Source organism: Lepisma saccharinum, chromosome 14 (assembly GCF_977018435.1).
Source record: "Lepisma saccharinum chromosome 14, izLepSacc3.1, whole genome shotgun sequence".
Lineage (NCBI taxonomy): Eukaryota > Metazoa > Arthropoda > Insecta > Zygentoma > Lepismatidae > Lepisma > Lepisma saccharinum.
In genome coordinates, this window is record NC_139242.1 from 14,555,003 (window position 1) to 14,576,008 (window position 21,006).

General features: G+C 37.7%; 1 pseudogene; it reads right to left on the bottom strand.

Annotated features, from left to right (window-relative positions):
• Nucleotides 1-12,588: 12,588 nt before the first annotated feature.
• Nucleotides 12,589-17,815, bottom strand: LOC145998297 (protein GVQW3 pseudogene; annotated as a pseudogene).
• Between the last annotated feature and the right edge of the window lie 3,191 nt (nt 17,816-21,006).

Consider the following 21,006-nt stretch of genomic DNA (forward strand, 5'->3'; position numbering starts at 1 on the left):
GCATATCACTTGGGGGCGCGTTAAATATGAGAGCAATGCTCACCTAGCAGCTGGGAGCTCAACATGATCACTTTCCCGACTGAGTCATTAGTAGGGGTGTGCGGGATCCAGAAAAGTTGGTTAAAAATTTTCAGGAAGTTATTTCCAGACATTTCGAGATCCCGAGCTGTTGGGAACTTCTAAATGGTCGTTTTAAAAAGTGGTTAATTCTTGATGTTTTCTGCATTATAAGTCTGAAATTGTTAGCTTTTATATTTTCGAAATTGAAAGAAAGGGAAATGACGTCAAATTCGCGATTTCCACAGCGTCGGGAATTTTTTTATCATTACCCGTTCCTGAAAATTTCTCGGGAAATTGCGGATTTTACCCATCCCGAACGTCGGGATTTAAAAATTTTCCCGTCTCGTCCCGACCAAAAAATGTCCTGTCCCGCACACCCCTAGTCATTAGTATGTATTATTGTAACTATTTGCTTCGCAATCTGAGACTTGTGAAACACATGTAATTTGAGCAGTTCATTTTTGATTGACTGATATGGTTTATTTTAATTCCCTCTTCTGCCACTTTTGCTAATCGCGAAGATGAGGATGAGCAATGATATAATGATTTTGATGAAGGGGCACTCACAAAGAACACCCATGCCCAGACTGGAATTCGAACCCGGGACCTCTGGAGTTGTGGCGGGGTGTGCTAACCACTCCGCCACAGAGGTCGGCCAGTTCATTTTTTAATCATACATACTGCTACGCCCCTCGGGGGTACGTACTTAAATGTTATTTACCACGGCTACAGATATCTTAATCTCAGGGGGATAGGTTCTTTATTTGAGAATTCCAAATAAGAAAGCATTTTATAGCCAAGAGGATATAGTTAAATGCAGATTTATATTCTGAGAACTATACAAAATACAGAGAAAACATATATATATATATATGTATAATCGAAAAGGCTTCTTCTCCTTTGGTTATCAAAAAGGCTTCTTCTCCTTTTATTATCGAAAAGGCTTCTTCTTCTTTTAATATGGAAAAGGCTTCTTCTTCTTCTTTTAATATGGAAAAGTCTTCTTCTTTTAATATGGAAAAGGCTTCTTCTTCTTTTATCAAAAAGGCTTCTTCTTTCAATATGGAAAAGGCTTCTTCTTCTTTTAATTTATTATCTTTCTTTTTTAAAGCGTAATCTTATTTATGCGCTCGCTTTCCCCACTTCTTTGGCAACAATACAAGCTATACTTGTAGAAAGAGTAGGGTCGACTAAACTGACAATAGCGCCACCTCCTATTTAACGACCAAAGGGGAATAACCAGGATCACTAATAACAAGCGCTACCAATGGCCCAGTGCGACTAATAAAGAGCGCAACCGTAAAGTGCTTCGGGGCATCTAATTTGACAACAGCGCCACCGGGGACAAGCAACCAAAACATGGCGACGTTCTCCTTGCCAGAGAATCAAAAAGAGATAGATTTCTGAATTTGTTCGCTTACTTAATAACTTTCCTAAACGTTTCATATGCAGCCATATTCTTAATTATTTTAATTTACTATATACAACATTCTTTTTATTTCTTTTATAGTATTTGAACTCTTCTTTTATATATTTCTCAATTTACTATAATATATATAATCCCTCTTCTCCGCTCTAAGTTTTTTATAATTTCCTTTGCCCCTCTTTATATAGCGTGCTGCCATCTCTCGTCGATTCCGAGAAACCATTCCTCCTTGCAACTTTCATTGTCTCATCGAAACTGGCATGTGACACAATATCCCCCTCGTTGAGGATGAAAAATTTCTCTATTGGAAGAAATCTTTTGGAAATAGATAAATTTTTCCACTATCACTACATCTCCTTGGACTCTTCTCATTGACTTGCATTCTATTCCCTTTCACTTTCTGTGTGCAATTATATCTCCTGGCATGCAGCATTTTTCCTCATCTCTCTATTTCCCTCTTCTTTCTATTTTCGTTTCTAGAAATCTTATCACCACGTTCCGGAAATATTCGTGACCTCTTAAGTTATTTTTAAATACAAAATATAATTCTTCAATAGTTCATCTCCTGCAAGTCTGCTCGTCTAATCTCTCCAAGATAGTCTTTACCTGACGATGTCCTGCCCAAATAGTAATTTTCGTTTCACCCTTTTCTTCTTTCAGCAATCTCTCTACAGATTATCAGTTAGCTCAGATTTTTCCGTTTCAAAGAAATCTCTTTCTTCTCTAAGTTAACCATCTAAGTGTTTCCATCAGCTACAATAATTCTTCACATCAGCCTTAATTTCATATCAGCATGTATCTAGATATATTTATTTTCTGGGATTACAACCCATTCTCGGAATACAACCGATTCTTCTTTAACTTCTGGGATTACAACCCATTCTCAGAATACAACTGATTTTTCGTACCCGGGACCTCTGGAGTTGTGGCGCGGTGTGCTAACCACTCCGCCACAGAGGTCGGCCAGTTCATTTTCGAGTCATACATATGCGATACAGAAACGCGTAGTGAGAATTTTGATTATTAAGTCACATTTACTTTTATGAAATAACGAAGCGAAAGTGTAAATTCATCAATGATCTTGCAAAAAAATATCCAGCTTTTAGAGGATAGAAGAAACGAATATGAGGTAAAGTGTAAGGTGGCTGTCACTTTATCCTCCTGTTGAAAGAGTGCAAAAATATTCGTGGCATTAAAATCATATTTCCTGACACAATCTAAACTACCTAAAATTTAAGTTCTCTTTTTGGAAATAAGTTAATGCGAAGCTTACTTGTCACATTTGCATTCACTTATGGTGATATTTCATTCTTATATCCAAGAATTGTAAAAAGAGTAAAATTCTGTGCTTGAAACTATACATATTCTTAATTATGATTGTCCTGTGCTAAATAATACGATTAGGAGATTTATTTCGTTGCTTAAAGGTAATAGGAAATTATTTTAAAAAATCATCAGATTTATATTGATTAAATTATGAGTAGGGACGTGAAGTTTTCGTTTTAACGATAACACCGAATACTTGAAGAAAACACAATAAAGTGTGTAAAATCGATTTGGGTAAATTAAGGAAGCAAGTTTTCGGTGTTTCGGAATCGCAAAATAACTCGAATTATGCTATTTTTCAGAATAACCCCGAATTTTGCACTTTAACACGAAATACGTCGCAAAATATGCAATATAAACTAGGGATAACACTTCTTTTGTTCAAAAAGTACTACCTGAAATGCTATTTGATCTGTAGTTTCTAGTCTAGCTGGTGAAAGTTCGATTAAATCGAAATTGTCACGCTTCATTATTGCAGTTTGGCACAGATATGACTGACAGTAGGCTATTTAACCTCTTCCTGAAATAGAATTTGCTCGGGGCGGGTGGGGGAGGGATCTTCCCAGAAGGGAAATTGATTAGGAAGGGGGAGAGGTTGTGTATGCGAGTGTGCGTACACAAAATGCCTAATTTGAGGTCGCAGAGGGATTTTCCTGGCATTGTTGTAGAAAGTTATATGTATGAATATTTTCAAAGATTTGGGTGATATCATTCAATATACATTTCATATTTACTGGCTGATGAGACGAAATAGTTTTCCAAATGGAATAAATTTGGTAATTCCTAACAAAGGTAAGCCTTAAATTTATCTTTTTGAAATTAAAACTAAAATTTGCCTCAATTTTCCAGAACTAAAGCAATGTGAAAATTTTAATCATAGAAGGAACAGTAAATATGCATGTATAAATAACCGATTTTAAATTAATAACACCGAATTTTGCCCTAAATAACATCTAAATTCAGTTGAAAATAAAACGAAAACTTCACGTCCCTAATTATGAGTAATGGCAAATGAGTTGCCATTTTTGCGGTGTCCTCTTTTCTATGACTTTGTCCTCCTTTTTCACTATGCTCTGTCCTCTTTTTTACATGTACGTGTCTGGTCACCCTACTCTTGGCTAATTTGCGAAGATGGGGATGAGTGATGAATGATGAAATTGGTGAATGGACATTCACAAACAACCAAGCCCAGCAGGATTCGAACCCGGGAAGAAAATTTGCATAGACATTGTTCTTTTTGTTTGCCAACATATTTTGAGATGTGTGCCTTAAGTAATGTACATGTTATGTTCATTGTTCATGAAAGTGAAGTTGCTAATAAGTAGAGGCAAAAAAAGCATAGTTCCCCAGTAACCACAGTACACTGTTCTGTTTCTTTTTTGGGTAATAACTAAAATTGGGAAACAGAAGATGATCAATTGTAATATTTTTCTCATTGGTATGACAGATGACACTTACGAGTTTCGCAACATATTTCCATGACGTAGCGGTTATTAAGCATTCACTGAGCTTATGCACTAAACTATCAGGCACGTTACATATTAAACATAATGATGAATCTCCCATGTGCAGATCATACAGTTTCACTCGAGTCAGTAGTATTTGATGCACTATAACGAACCACGCCAATCGTATTCTTGTTGGCAGATGCCTCGCGTGTATATTTTTCCACACCACAGGCCAACGAGCTTCCGGGTATCTTGCAACTATTTTAACCGCCTGTTGAGACGCTACACGCATTCCTCTGTACATTTGCGACACCACTGGAACAGGCAGGGTAGGAGTTTGTAGCAAGCCATAGCAGATCTCTACTAAGGTATCACAGAGGTACCTAAGGTTGTGGGGGAGGTTAGTCACGTTTATGGAGGAATCCAACTGTATATGGGCCAAGCAGTCTCGAAGAACATGACTAGTAAGGCTATCAGGGCTCTGAATCATCATCTCTATGTCTGCTTGAATGCAGAGTGCCTGGCTCTTGTGGTGCACGTGTGCAAGATTCAAGCCTCCCCCAGCATTATGTAAACACAAGGTCTCGTGATTTACACGCAACAGCTGCCCATTCCACACAAACCGGTTCACTGCACTTTTCAGCTTTGTTACATCAAGCATTTGCATCGGAAGTATTTTGGCTATAAACCACACTTTCGAAAGAGCATATACACTAACAAACATGACTCATGATTGCAAGCTAATGTTTCGAAACTTATTAATTTGTAGCACTTCTTTTACAATCCCAATCACTCGATCATAATTTACTTGTAACATTCCTTGCAAAGAAGGGATCTCCCTGTCGGACACCTGTAACAGTGCTAAGCCATTTTGTCAGAAAACCATTAATCTGTATTTTCGATTCAGCGTTGTTATATAGCCCATGCAGGGCTGCGAGAAAAGTCCCCCGTACCGTATGCCCCTTTTGTACAAAACATGAAACATATAATTATGGTTCAGCGAATCAAACGCACGTTCGAAGTCCAGAGCTAAAATCGCTTGATAATTTGAAATTTTCTTCTTATGATTACTGGTAACCACTTCACGAAGCATTTGCAACACTGCATAAATGTTTTTATTTTCACCATATACATATTGCATGTCCCCCACCAAGTTGATTGAGTGCGGCATTAAACGTGCAATCATACATCATGTGAAAATTTTATAGTCAGTGCACAGGAGTGTAATGGGACGATAATGAGTGATCTCTGTCGGCTTTGCACATTTCGGTACTAATACTATAATACCTGTCTTGGAAGTCTTGCCCATTTTATGTTGCTGAAAGGCCGCGTTGACCCACTCAGTTAAAGTCGGCCCCACTAGCGTCCAAAATGTTTGAAAGAAGCATGTAGGAAGCCCATCCACACCAGGGGCGGAGAAAGGCTTTGCCGCTTTCACCGCTTTATATACTTCTTTGAATGTGAATTCCTCATCAAGCTTAGTTCTATCATCATCGGAAAGTACTTCCGTAACTGCATCCACAACAGAATCATAATTTGAATTGGCAGGTTGGTGCTGCGAAAACATCCTAACAAAATGCTCATATATTATACGTTGTATGTCCTTAGGTGCTATGATCTTATTACCCGCTCCATCTGCGAGTTCAGTAATGAGTTTCCGTTGTGCATTTTGTCCTTCTTGTATCACGTGACTAATCGACACAGCTTCTTCAGGGTCAAACTGAGGGAGTCTACTTCGAATTTTTGCACCCATACGTTTGTGTGCGGTCATGTTTAAGAGTACTGCTTGTATATGTTTAATTTCCGTATGAACCGGTCGTCCTGCCGATGCTTCTTCTATTAATTCACGCAACACACGATAATAAAAGTGATATTTATTATTCCAGTCACGAGACCTCTCTTTACAGAATGATATACAGAAACGCTTAACTGCCAGTTTTAGAATTTCATCCCACCAACAAAGGATGTCAGTATGTCGAAGGAAATGCCACTCCCAAAGTCTCCATTGCTCATGAAATGCTCGTTTAAATTCATCATCAGACAGGATGGACGTATTCAGTTTCCAATACCCATATCCCCTAGGCACTAAGGGAAGATCAATGTTAATTGCCATTATCACTGCCAGGTGGTCTGAAAAACATGTAGGAGTGAGAGAAATCGAAGTAACTTTCTGACGTAGTGCTGGGGTAACATAGAACCGGTCCAGGTGGGACGCACAATTGTCTCTAATATAAGTATACCCCTGCTTATCAAAATATTTCTCTGTCCAAACGTCCACCAATTTAAAACCAGACACCAATTTTTGGAGTGAATTAGATGTTGCATAACCAGGACGTTGATCTTGTGGAACAAGACGCAATTGAAGTTGCCGCCACAAATGATATGTTCCTTTACACCTTGCAGTTCAGCCGCCACATCTGTCGCAAAAAAATTGTTCCTCTGTGGTCTCTGATTTGTACCTGATGGGGCATATATATTGCATATCCAAACATTTGCCACTTTCGCACATATAATTCTCCCGTTAGGGTGACACACAATGTTAGTGATCAGCACAGTGTTTTTCATGAGAAGGGAAGTCCCCGTTGTCTGACAATTTGCATTATTATTCACTACTATAGATGGGAGCAGCTCAAAATTTGTCACTTGAACTTCCTGGAGGAGGGCTATATCGAGAGACGACTGGATAAAAAAGTCACCCAGCACCTCTTGTTTATTCCTGTTTTGGAGTTTGTTAATGTTAATTGTGCCTATTCGGAGTGTTGTAAACTTATCTATTGTAATCGTCGCTGTATCCCCCTTATTGCCAAGGCTCTCCTTGTAACCATTATACCCGACATTTACACCACAATACAATAAGACCAATAGATGAAAAAAAGTACCACATCAAGGAAATGGAACAGAGTGGTACAAATCGTTGAACTTCTTTACAAAAAAGGAACTTATATAAAAAAAAAAACTCGATCACTCTATCATATCTATCAAAAGCCCTGTATAACCACAATCATTACACTCTTACAAAAATTACTTAACCTCCTCAACATTACTACTCTGTCCACAAAATCAGTTTGGGGAAAATTTAGTACTATTAGCACTGTTAATTTTAGGTACATTGCCTAAATTTGTTTCTAACTAACCTGTTTATAATCTAGATTAGTGTTGTCAGTATCTACTCCACTCTCTCGAGGAAATATTGTAGAATGTACACCTGCAGTATTTTTCTTCTTTTTTCTATGACGCACACGACAAATAACTTTGGATCCTACACTGGGGGTGGTCACTCCTTCTTCCTTTCTTCTGTTAGTGCAGATACCCATGGATGTTGACTCAGGGCTCCCCAGGTACCTGTGAATGTTGAGGCAGAGCTCCCCCGGGTTTTTTCTTCTTGCTTATTGGCAGGACGAATCGTGGTCTGCATCGCTTGTGTCTTGAAGAGCGTCGTTGTCCATTATCCGTGTTAATTGCCGGAAATTCATCCTCTGTCTTCGATTCATCCCCGGATCCATCTTCTGTGCCGGTTTCTACTTTCTGGAATTCTATCTTCTTGTCTGCTTCATTTCAGAGTTGTGAGGGAATTCCTGAGGTGTGTTGTACCTTGTCAGGTCTGTCTAGTGTTGTTAAGGGGTTTGAGTTGAAGCTGGAAAGTTGGCTACTCTCTTCATTTTCACCTTCACTGTCACCTTGTTGTTTGTTGTGTATTTTGTCTTTGTCGGTGCTCTTCTTTTGGCTTGGATCGTTTGGTGTTAACTGTGTGTGAAGCTCTGGTTCCGTGGCGGGTGTCTCTGTTGTTTCATTCGTGAAATGGGAGTTGGATCTATGGCAATTTACCTCTTCGCTTGATGTTGTATTCGAGTTTTGGGGTCTTGTCAGTACTTGAAGTACTGTAGGTTGGTACACCATAGGGGTCGTTCCAGTGGTCAATTTTACAAGGACTCTTCCAGTTCTATTAACTCAGGGTCGTCGCGAGGGGCATTCTGAGAAGTTGTGTCCCTCCAAATCACACCCGCTGCACGTACGTACTTAACCAGAATAAGTTACCCAGTACATGTCTCCTTGTATGGTAATGTATGAAGGGATTGCTTTCCACAGAGCCATTTTAAACACAATGCACCCTGTTCGTGTTCTATACATATGTTCTTCTGAATACTTCTCTCCCTTTACATTCAGCACTTCACCGTATTCACTAATTACATTACGAATCACATTGTGGCTTAATTCATCTGGCACTACATGCACACTTACAAAAACACTCTGCTGGTCTGCCCATTCCACATCTATTTTATGCCATCCGTCTGCATCACAATAGGGCACTTCAGCTCCATAATCATTTAATAATCGCTCACCCACAACTCTCGTTACAAATTTCACAAATACACAGTTTCGATAGTAATCAATTTCAAAGCTTTGAACTTGGTTCGATGTCACACCGTACGTGTTATGAAACCACTTATGTAAATCCAGCGAAGTAGGTCTAGATGATACACTACGAAAAATACATTTCAGCGTATTTTGTTTTTGTACCGGCATGTTTGTATTCCTTCTAGTCTTTCTCAATTAGCATGCACGTACTCCAAAACAGTGCTTGCTCAATTCAACTCAAGAGTATTTTGCCTTACCTGCCACACGGAAAACAGCGAGCGCGAAAACACGATCTGCACGCGGCTGCGTGTGCAGCTAGACTACATTCCACTCGGCCACAGGGTCCGGCAATATTGCAGTTATCAAGTTTCCTAACCTAACCATGCATACTTAGTAGGCGAGCCAAGTAGTAAACCTATGGAAACTTAGCTTGTACCCAGCATCAAAGGGAATATAGTATATATATTTTTTTACTATAGATATGTACGATTGTAGATATCTCTAGCCACAATGCCCTAGAATCCTATTTTGTGATTAGAAACTACTTCCTTACAGTTGATTGCTGATTTCAATACATGCTGGATGTAATTTAACACACTTCAATTGTTATTCTTTCAGAATTCTTTCTCACAACAGAAGTCGTCCTCGAAAGCCGAAATCTGGACTTACAACTCGTCAGGTGCTGAAGATGTTCTTATCAAGACAACAAGAAGTGTCACGTACTTGTCAAGACAACGAGATGTCAAATAAATGCTTTTAAAATACCTAAGTGTTTATGCTTTACTTTCCACATTTATCACCTTGAGCTCTTGAATACTGTAACATATGTGAAGCTCATCTCACTGTGAATTGGCTTGGAAAAGTGTGGCCACCTTCACGATTAGTTGTCCAGGATTTGAAGACAAACAGCAAAGACCAATAAGAAGAGAAGCTTATTCGCTTTCTGTTTGTCGAAGAGCATAATTCATTTGGCCATTAAATAAACTCAGATATCTGAAGATGGCAGCACCGTTTGCCATGGTAACCGAGGGCCATGTTGCCAGATCTCCATGTAATCAAGGTAGATAAATACAGATTGGTCAATTAGGGTACTTGATGTGAGATGACGCCATATTGGTTAGAGGTGAGTTAGTGGATTAAAAAGAAATAGTAATGAATCAGGGAAATTGATAATCATAAGATTTTTAGTTATATGTTCTTATTAGAGAAATAAGTAACATATCATCAGTGGAAGGTAGTAATAGTCGAAATATTAACATAAAATCCATTGTTTTATATTAAGTATTTATTGTAATATTTAGAACGCAGAGAAGAAAGTACAATAATAAGTGTAGTTAATTCAAACACGAAACGAGCCAAGTGAGGACAGTAATTGAAATAATTGAAATCATTTTGTGAATTCGTTTGAAGCAAATGCTGTGTTGACTGTACACTTCATTTTGTATGACAGTAGCTACTTTCTACCTTTGGTCGAAAATTTTATACTCTGTTCCGATTATCTCTGATGCAGAAAGGCTGCACATAGCGGCAGAGAAGATGGGGGGAGGGGAATCGAGTGTGTAGAGCAAAGCAGTACAAGATGCTGCGAAAGCTGGTAATTACATCCGCTTTCCCCCATTCCACACAGAGACTTATTTTCGTTCGCATGCTCCAGCAAAGTTCTTTTCTTGTGTATGGAGTGACCGTTCAAAATATTCTTGGGTAGAACGCAACGCACAGTGCTTTCATTGCTGAAACGTCATTGCAAGGTATTATTTTCCGCACCCTGTATTAGTAAAATGAAGTTAAAGATAAGAGAGATTTTCAATTTTTTCAATTATAAACATTCTTGAAAAATGAAAAAGATTACTAATGTTAATTTTTCCACAAGGCCGTAAGTTTCAGTTTCTTAATGTATTTTTCTTGCAGAATCCCAATTTATACAAAAAAGTGTTCCATTTTCTCATGCCGATAAAACCAAATAATCTTAGTATAATATTTTCGGGTATATTAAAATATGCAAAAGTTCTTATTCGCAATATTGGAAGAAAAGTGAAGATGGAAATTAATGTTAAAATTATTATAAAATTATTATACCATAAGAAAATTATTTATTTGAGAAATTTGAATTGATGTTTTAAGTCCTTTTTATGGACAGTTAGGCTAATCAGGACTGGACCTATAGTTTAAAGTGGGATCCGAACCACTGTGCAATGTGCTTCCACCATGTATCGAACCTCTCAAGTATAAGGAGACGACGTTCATATTATGCCATCGGGGAGGCCTTTTTTTGAAAACCGGGAATAACAAGCAGTAGAGTGATTATTTGTTCGTTTCATACTACTTTAGTACAATTTTACACACATTGCCTCCGCACAATGTCCAAAGTCCTGTTTCACAGTTCTTCACGAATTATACTGGTTTGTTCTGCAGCTGTCTTTGGAAGGAAAAGTAACATTTTCGACTTTCGAGTAACAGTAACTGTAAACTACTTACGTTATGAAATTAGTACCTGAAATTCAGTTATTTTTCCACTTAACTAGTAACTAAATTGAAAGTTAGTTGTACACTCCTGTTTACATAAAGTGTCAAGGTCGAACAGTTGAAGTATGTTCCACTTGATCTGAACAGAAAAGTACAATTACTATTTTTTCGCACAGAAATGAATTTTCATCTGTTCCATTTTTACAATTTGTTGATTCATATGCTCGCCTGAAAGAATGGATGAATTAGTGATTATTGAAATCATGAGATCATGAGAACTATCTTATTTATTGCCAAGAACAAGAATATATCTATTCCAAGTGTATTTTAATTAGAATAATTTCGACATAGGGCTATATAATCTCCAAACAATCTTCATTGGTATACCACAGTTCAACAGTAATTCTGAATAATATATTGTTTGCTCAACAAAAATACACTAACATTAGTTTTTCATCTTTAAGTAAAAGATGTGGATTTTATTGCCTCTGTAGCCTATTTACATAAAATATATTAACTTAGTTATAATTATATGGTTGATGCATTTAGTTTATTTTACTATGCTTTTCTGCCATTTTTGTCTAATCGTAAAGATTTCCACACATTAAAAGAACTGCAACAAACAACTTGCTGGCTTTCTACCTCCACAATTTCAAACAAATGAACAACAAGTCCACTTGTCACGTGACAGAGCCTCCAACTTCATGTGCTCTACCCTGTGGTTTCGATACTTCGTGAACTTGACGCTTTCGAACTGTACTAAGTGACATCACTTCCATCAAGACCAAATTTCAAGTATGTACTTTGTATCTTTCGGACAGAGCCTTAAGAGTTCAGCACGACTCATATAAGAATTGTGAGAGAAGTTTTCTAAGATACAATATGGTAATAATTACCATTAGAATAAGATTCAAATCATTCATGAAGTGACTACTAGAACTATACATTCAGGATATACTAATAAATTCAAATTAACGTATATGTTTCAATGTAGCTTCACTCTCCTTCTTTCTCATCCTGAAAAAACAGTATGTCCTTCTCTCAGAGACACGTATGCTTCTTGCTGCCTTGGAATCATCATCCCATTCAGAAAGCAATGAATATCCTAAGATTTTGAGCAAATACTCTTAAAAATTGGAACTGGAAAAAAAATCAAGGAATGTGTGCTACAACTTGACAGACAAGACAAACAAGTTATACCATTCCCATTATTTTCAGTTTCTCGAATATACCGTTCTCCATTGCTGACTACTTGCAACCAGATGTTAAGAAGTCTTGTAATATAATTTCTTGAGAATATTTTGGACTCTCGATTTCTTGTAAACCATCACCATTCAACCATGTATCTGCAAAATGTGTAAAGTTCAAACTATCCACACAGACAATGTTGATTCCATAGAAGCATATCCACAAAGTTCCACAGTATTGGATTACCATTGTTAGTCAAATCTGTTGTTCTTTTTACAAATTTCAAGGTATTCTTAGAAGATACGTCAAGTACATAGATTCTCAAATGTTCATCTGCAAAAGGAACATATAAAAATATTGTTAATATGGTGTAAGAGATTATGAACTGAACAAAGATAAGAAAAAGCACATTTACGTACATTACATTGTTACAACCTCAGACAAGTTGAGTTAATAATAAAATGAAAACAACTTAGAGATGTTGTGTAAGTGGATGTGAATATAATTGATATAAACGGCACCATAATGGTTAACGAAGTGGTCCTGTTATATCAGAATTATTAAAGGTTTGATTCACGGTATCAGTTCACTTCAGTGACTCAGGTCTACTTTTACAGTGCATGTTAAACATGACTCGGACTTCAGTAGCTTATTGAATCAAATATTCGTAACATAATGATCTCTCTGAAAATCAATCAATCTTACACACAAATAAATGATTGGCCTTGCACTCGTAAAATATGTGAACTAGTAAGCTTTACCAATCTATACTAATTTGTAAATTCTCAGTAAACATGTAAACTATTGTTTGGTAGATGGTTAAGATTTTACTCTTTTAGCTGTTAGGGTGTACTTGTACACTTTAAATACATAAAGCATGAACTTATTTGAAATTATGCACTACCATTACAAGGCATTCAAAAGTATGAAAGAACGAGAAAACCGAAGACTTTTATACAGGTTACAAAACTGGTTTGTTGACCTGATTCTGTGAAAGAAGATAGCAGAACGTTGTCCAGAACTTGTACAAAATTCGGGATCTCACATAAAATATTTTCCAATCCAACCTAACTTAGCTTAACCTACTTAATGCATTTAACATTTGCGAGCTTTATGAACTGTGTTCAAGTTTTAAAAAACCTAAAGGAGAAAAATCTTATTCAAAACAGGTCAGAAGCGACTCGTTCCAACCATGTACAAGGGCAAAGTGAAAAACTATAATGAACGACTGATTTGTAATACAAATTCCGATGTACGTACATTTGAACAGCACCAGTGAAATATGAAAATAATCTCGCAGGAACGATAGTAGAGCATTTTGTGCAATATCGATTTAATGCCAGAATATAATTTATATCAAAGTATTTCATGTTCTAGTAATAATCACAAGACTGAAATTATCTGCATTATGCCTAATTTAAAGTAACATTCTCTTCTGATGTTACAATTGCAAAGAATTATCATCTTTGTTTGTAAGGGAAAATGCATGCTGCGTTGAAAAGGTAGACAAGTTGAAGCGAGATTCTCACAGAAATTATATCGGAAGGTATTTCCTCAACATATAAGTAAATCATACATTCTGCATCACTCTTGCATATTGCAAACATTTTGCTTTTGATGGATTAAGCAACAAGCATTTAAACATGACGTACCTTTCAGTTTGAGTTTTTTCCGATGTTCCCTTCTTCCAGCATGTACTGGATTCATTATTGTCTGGTAACTTGGTAACTTTCACGATTTCGAAGTCGAAGTGTATTGTCGACGAAACACCACTTCAAAAATTTTAATGATAACCACTACTTTCTGAAGGAACGAAATGTTTTCATTTTTTCACATAGTATTTCAGATACTTGCGGGAAGAGCATGTGATCTTTGTTTCACCACGAATTCTTCCATACTAGTCATAAAAGAAAGAAAATGCACCGGTATTAACAAAACTACCACTTCAGCGCCATCTGTATGCAGCAGTTTGAACATGACTGAGACCTTATATTTTCTGTTATTTACTTAAATTCCTTCAATTGTAACAAAATTATAAGGTTCACATGTTCTAGCGAATAAAACAATCTTTTATATCAGAAAATGTCTTCCTTACCGAATCTATATTAGTTGTACGTTTATCCTTAGAAATTTGGGTCTATGCTTTAGCATGGCTTTAGAACCCACTTAAGATTTAAATTTGATACTCCTCTTGGACATACCACCAAATTCTTATTTCACTTGGTACCCATAGAAACATGGTCAGTAATCACAACACCTCCAAATAAAATTACCTTTGATATGCAGATGAAGTGAAATAATTGAAATGGAAATCAAAAAATTGTGTCACAAGCAAACTGCCATTTGCAACCCTCACATTATGTGGACAGGATAGATTAATCAATTCTCTGTGTATGGCCAATATTTGTTCATTGGTTTATCACTAAAATTGCTGATAAGTTTACTTTTTTTTTATATCAATAACCTGTGAAAGAGTGCACAATTCTGCCATTTTTTTTTATTGTTCTATGAGTAATATAATATGAATTTATATAATTCATGCACTCTGCTTTTCCAAAGGAAATTTCTGGATACTCAGTCTCTCAACAGTCATGCATTAACATTAATTAAGAAAGTGTACGAATTACACAAGTGTTCTCGGGTTATCTACCAGGTTAAAGTGGCATCAATTAGAGACCAGTGTAAGGTTAAATATATGATGGGGTGGAGCTTGGACACTTGTCTTCTTAGTTCACTCTGGATCCTGGTGTTCTTATTGGCTGATGTATTGCTTTTAGGGATTGATTGATTTGGTTTATTTTACTTCACTTTTATGCCACTTATGGCTAATCGCCACGATGAGGATGAGTGATGACATGATGAAAATGATGAAGGAACACTCACAAACACCGATGCCCAGGCCAGGATTCGAAACCGGGACCTCAAGCGTCATAGCATGCTGTGCTAACAACTCCGCCACGAAGACCGGTGCTTTTGCGGAGAAGTGGGTTACAGGTGTGACTTATGTGGAGTCCCATGTCCCTGTTAAGATTTGTTCTTTACCGTAAAATGGCTATGGCTTCTTTTACTCGTTTTTTGAAGTTAACCCCGATTTAACCTGGCTGGCAACCTGAGAACGCTTGTTCGAATTACGTTGTCAGGAAAGCTACAATTCCTATAAGGTGTTTGAATTATTCACTTTCTTTGCACAACATTTTACGACGGGATATCAAAAAGTAATTGAGTAAATTTTTTACAGCCAAACAGAAATGTATTCACAAAAAGTGAAATATACATTTTGAAGGTTGAACATTACTCTACTTTTCCACATAACATCCATTCACATTTATACATTTGTCCCACAGTGACACCAATTTTTCGATGCCCATGCAGTAGAAATCGTTCGGCTGGATGCGTAACCAACGACGCACGGCTGTCACAACTTCCATGTTGCAGCTAAAGTGTTTGTCGGCAAGGTGTTCCTTCAGTGGGCCGAACAGGTGAAAGTCTGATGGGGGTCAGGTCGTGACTGTATGCTGGATGATTGAGAATTTCCCAATGCCAGGAATTGACTTTTTGCATCACTGATTTAGCCACATGGGGACGAGCATTGTCATGGAAAACAATGACCTCCTCCAAAGATTTTGTTGGATGTTTACGGCGCAGAGCAGCTCATAGACGATCCAGTGTGGCACAATATGCAGCAGCATTTATAGTTGCTCCTTTTACCCCAAAATCAGCAAGAATGACACCCTGGCTGTCCCAGAAAATGGTAACTAACTAACTCTCTAGCCTTCTTAAACCCAAAGGTTCATGGCTGCAGCAACACAGGCCTTCCATGTGTCCCTATCTTGAGCAAGATCTATATACTCTTTTCCATCCCTACCGATTTGCTTTAGGTCCATCTCAAAGTTGTCCCTCCATCTTCGTCTTGGTCTTCCTATATGTCTCTTACTATCAGGTTTCCCAACAAGAATCCTGTAAACTCCTCTTTCCTCTCCCATTTGTGCCACATGGCCTGCCCACCTAATGGTAAGCAAAACCTTTCCTGCAGACGGGTTTGTTTGGGTGGGGGCAAGTTTGTGTCTTTCCATACCATACTCTTGTCGCTTTCGTGAAATGCTCACGATTCGTCCCCGCTAACAATGAGGTCGATGAATGCGTTTCTAGCCCTATGGTACCAGAGCAAATGCTCAAGACTATATCCCATATGGTCTTCTACCTGTGGTGTGAGCTGTCTGGGGACCCATCTCTCTGACACTTGGCGATAACAAAGTTCTTCATGGATGATGGTGTATGCACTGCCACATGAAATGTCCACTGCATCCATCCGCTGTTGTTTGGATTGTTGAATCAATGCCTCCACAGCGTCAACATTGCTCTGTGTGTGGGATATGTGAGGCCGTCCAGAACGGGGTTCATCGAAGACATTTACATGCCCTGCGTTGGACTTTGTGCACCAGTTACAGACATTTGTGAATATCATGCACATGTCACCATACACTGCACACAACTCACGATAGTTTTCAGGTGGTTTCTGTCCCTTTGACCACAGAAACCGAATCACACATTCAACTGTGTCGAACGTCTCAAGCGTAGCTGCCATTTTGAAATAACTGCCTCACGAGGTGTGCACACCTGCCATCTCATGGAAAGGTGGTGAAATACATGTACTTCCAAATGTATAAATTTAATTGGATTAATAAAATATTGGTTATTAGTAGGGCTAGGACTTTCATGACTTAGCATATAAGGCACTTTTTAAGGGCATATTTTGGCATATTTGGCCATTTTTGTGTGATATAGCATATTTTGATGGATTTTCAGTCATATTCAGCATATTTTTGCATTTTCAAGAAAGTTTCAAGACTAGTTCTGTAACACGCCAACAGATGGCAGTGCAAGGCTGCAGGCACAGGGAGCACCAACCTTCATAAGTCAGTGTGCCAAGAGACATCGTACTGTGTACATCGTGAGCTGTGCAGCTGGTGCTCTTCTGACCACATGCGTTACCACGTCTGCGATTTCATCATGGCCAGCAAGTTAGAACAGAGAAAACGTGAAATTCTGTGTGAAACTGGACAAATCCGCCACAGACACACGCGCGCTTCAAAAGTGGAAGAACATCATGGAAGACGGCACGCTGACGGAGTTCTTGGCAGACTTGGACGCTGTGTTCCATCTGCTCCTGAGTCTGCAGCCTGGGGACGAACTTGGCAGCAACACGGTGCATGTTCAAATCACACGTGAGGATTGCCTGCACGGTTCCGTATGACACACCGACAATGGCAGCAATGTTGTGGATTGTTCTCCGATGATCCTCATGCACAAGTTGCTGAATGGTTTCGACATTTTCGGGTGTTGTGCTCATTGAAGGTCGTCCAGATATCTCGTCGTCTTCCAGTGATGTTCTTCCACTCTTGAAGCGCGCGTGCCACTGAAAATACTTTGCATGACTCATTGCAGCATCGCCGTACACTTGCCGAATCATGTCAAGTGTCTCTGTGGCGGATTTGCCCAGTTTCACACAGAATTTCACGTTCGCTCGTTGTTCTAACTTGATGTCCATGATGAAACTGCAGACGTGGTAAGGCACGTCGTGAGAAGAGCACCAGCTGCACAGCTCATGATGTACACAGGACGATGTCTCTTGGCACACTGACTTATGAAGGTTGGTGCTCCCTGTGCCTGTGCATGCAGCCTTGCGCTGCCATCTGTTGGCATGTTACAGAAGTGGATTCGTTCTTACTCCCATGTTCACTCGAGAGGGTTTTTTTTTTTTTGACTAGCAAAATCTTTTTCATTTTTATTTGAAAATTTAGAGAAAGTATTCATTGTGCACTGCAACTCAGTGCCCATAAAGGAACTAAAATTAGTATGTATGTGAAAATATCACAGCATTTAGATATTGATGTTTGAAACAGTCCAGTTATAAGGGCATATTTTTAAAATTATTGTGCATATTTTGTAAAATTTTAGGTCATAAGAGCATATTTTGGTGAATTTTAGGTCATAAAAATCCTAGCCCTAGTTATCAGTATTGATAAATTACGTATCAGTATGTATAGAGTTGATGTAGTCACTTCTCCTCAAAACTGTATTTTATTTTGTATTACTTTCCATGGCCAGTGCTGCTATCCTCATTGCAACATTCTGCACTGTTGGTCATCTACCTGCCTGCACTCAAGTCATCTGTTGTTCTTCCGTGTTAACTGCTGTAGTAAGTGGATCCATGTATGGTGTGCTTGTCTGCTGTCTATGTTTAATTTGGGTTGGAGGTGCATGATGGCATGTTTTTCTTTGATTTTAATGTCTATGAGAGTGTCTGCTGTGTGTTTGACAAGTACTTTTTGTATTTTGTGGTTATTGTATCTGATATGTGTAATGAGTACGGTAGTCGGTTGGGCTTATTTTAGTCTCTTTAAGTTATGACAATAAAAGTAATACATTGTCATAACAACATATGAAAATGGTTAAGCTAAGTTCAAAGTTCCACATTTGTGCAATATTTAGAATCATTTAGTCATATGATTACTCAAAATTTATTCATATAATGCAATTAAATGTCCGAAATTACTATTTAAACTAATTTTATTAAATATGATGTTTAAAAAAGCCAATTTGTATATAATGACAAAATTATCAAATTGTGCAATATTTTGAATTCATATTCATAACAGTTATTTTTGACTGACAAAATGAAAAACAAATATTTTAAATCATATGTGTTCTTTCAGACAAGAAAGATATGATACATTCAAATTTATAATTAAATTTATTGAAATTATGTACATTTGCATTGGCATCAAGGTTTATATACAAAGGTCAACTCTTTAAAATTGTTCAATGTATAATATGATGTCATACTTGGTATTTTGTATCAACATTCAAAAAATGGCAATTGTAATCATTAGATAAGTATATTGTGATATACATAGTAAAATAGCTGTAACAGAGCAAATATGTATATTTACTATACAAACATTCAAGCTGTTAAGCATTTATTGAAAAAAATATAAGACAAAAAACAATTGCACATACTAAAAAATCGGGCTTGAACTAGTTGCTCTGATACTAGTTGTCTGTGACTTTTGTGAGGAATCTCATGATGGATGGAAGATAAGTAAAAATGTGGCTATTTGTGAAGGATTGATATTTGTATAAATCTTGATCTTGACGAAGTCTTCTTCCTTGCACTATCACAAGATTCCGTTTCTGCAATGCCCGACCTTGATTTGAATTTTTGACAGGTATATACATAAAAAGACGTGCCAATCAAGACTTCATATTTAACCGAGGACATTTATCAAAGTGATCAATTAGTGAGATAGTTTAGACTGAATTGTCTTCTCGATATTTAGTCACACTTTCTTCTCTTTTCATCACGTTCCACCGTCATAAAGTGCTGCTGGATTCTTTCATCGATGGATCTGCCGATGTAATGTGCCTTGCACTCACTTTCTGCATTATGCATACGAGGGTTATGACGCAGAGCAAAAGAAGTATCGCTTGAGCGCTTGAGTTTGTTCGATATTTAGGCATTTTTTTTTATTTATTTAAAGTCTAAATTTGAGAGACTTTCATGCTAAAAAGAATATTGATGGAATTTTTAAAGTAGTGTCATAGCAGTCGAGGATGTGTCGTGGAAAGATGATCACACTTGATGAAGCATTAGGGGTCTACCCGATAGCGTCGTCACCTTGTTATCAAGGGGTCCTGGGCTCTATACCCAGTAGAGGCACATAGTGGTTTGGATCCCTTTAAACTGTAGGTTCAGTCCCGATTAGTCTTACTGTGCATAAAGTAGACTTAAACAAACTCAATCAATCAATAAAGCATTATCCGATCTCTATGATGAAGTGGGTAGCACAGCATGATACGATGCCAGGAGTCCTGGGTTCGAATCCTGGCCTGGACATGTGTGTTATTTGCGAGTCTCTCTTCGTCAATTTAATCATATCATCACTCATCCTCATCTTAGCTATTAGCTGACAAACTAAATCTGCAACACTGGATGATAATCAGCAGTCAACTGACAACAATAAACAGCCAATTATTGAAGAAATTCCATAACATTTTGGAGGACAGTAGATTGAGAAAATTCCTGTGCACCCCAAACTATCAGATTGCAATTTGTTACTGGAAGACCAAGTTGAATGATTTTTTTGCCTCCTTTGCCAGGAGACATATGAAAATTTTAGAAGAAAATCGATAATTGCAAGAGGCGATGATGTCCCATTCAAGTATCACATTCATACACAATTTCTGTACAACCTTTACGTCAAAAGTGCACGGAAGATTTCCAAAAATCCAGTGGCGTGCAATAACCATTTAGATAGCCGAAGCACTGACTATATAATTTAATTTATAAATTAATAAAGAGGATCATACTCTGCAGTGTTATTCATTTCAACAATTCCACATAATTGCCTTGATTAATAGAATTTGCTGTTCCATCATGTCCTCGAAAGGCCAACTCTTGTTCTCCCAGAAAACACACTGCATTGATAAACCTTTTAATTTTAAGGATGTCCCTGTTCCGCTGTACCTTTTGATTGTGCAGAGATATTTCATTTTTAAGCTGGTCATCAAGCACAGTTTCTATTCTATTTTCCCCAAAAGGAGCTATAGCTATAGACGATCGTAGATGGTTAACAGACAGTCCTTATTCGACTATTGACTTCACTAAATTTCCAAAATGCGTGTACCCAGTTTTGGTACAAGAAGTACTTTTATCCTTTTCAAACAACACACAATACC